Here is a 1010-nt window from a genome sequence, read left to right as displayed (position 1 = left end):
ACAGCAGCTCCCTTCACACTTCCCCCAACTAACCTCATATGGTATCTCAAGTCTCTGAATCACTTCTGTCTGCTGATTATCACTCTACTCCCCAGTGATATTGCCATGCTGGGCTGGTCATTTGGGTGGGTTGCCAGATTGTCAGGGTTGGTGGGTAAGAGATCCTGGAACAGGATCTTGGAAGTGGAAGTCTCTTCTAATCTGAGATTCTGGTCACTGGTTTCTGGTCCTGCCTGCACAGGGGTCATTAGGTACCTATCAGAACCTACAATATTAGTATGATTAGAATCCCAGAACAGGAGGGGGAGAAAAGCACTGAGAGAATTGTGACAAAGGTACTAGAGGGGAAACTTCCATTGTATCATGAAAAATGAGGAAATCCATATTCAAGAAGTTCAACAAATTCCAAACAGAATAGATCTCAAAAGGAAAACATCAGGAAACATAGTCAAATTTTCCAAATTCAAAGACAAGGATTATTAAGAGCAGCCAGATACTTTCCTCAAAAAAGCTAAACATAGAAATTCCATATGACTCAGCCATTCCACTGCTTTAAATATACTCAAAAAATTAGAAATGAGCACAAAAGGAGATTTGAGCACCAATGTTCATAGCAGTATTACTCACTATCGCAAGATCATAGAAACCGCAAAAATGTCCAATCACAATTAAATAGATTGGAAAAAATCGTGGTACAGGCGGGCACGGCTGCGCCCAGGTCGCAAGGCGCCCTTCCACAAGTAGCGCGCCCGGGGCGGGCGGGTATAAATGGAGCGGTGGCTCCCCCACCCGCTTCTCTCCGCCCCGGCAGCCACTACCTTCATCTCTTATGGACCTAGCCGCCAGAAGAAAGAAAACAAGAAAGATTTTTTAGAAACCACGAAAACGCTCTCAAAGTCCTGGAAAGAAAAAAAACGAAGAAAACGCGAATCTTCTTGGGAGTACCCGCAGGGAAGTCACTTTAGCACGCATCCGGCCTACCCCGCGCCTGCCGCTGCACTTTCGCGTGT

The sequence above is a fragment of the Elephantulus edwardii genome, unplaced genomic scaffold, assembly GCF_000299155.1.
Source record: "Elephantulus edwardii isolate Elephantulus edwardi_28Jun2011 unplaced genomic scaffold, EleEdw1.0 scaffold00360, whole genome shotgun sequence".
Taxonomy (NCBI): Eukaryota; Metazoa; Chordata; class Mammalia; order Macroscelidea; family Macroscelididae; genus Elephantulus; species Elephantulus edwardii.
The sequence above is the reverse complement of the archived record's forward strand: the minus strand, read 5'-3'. Positions refer to the sequence as shown.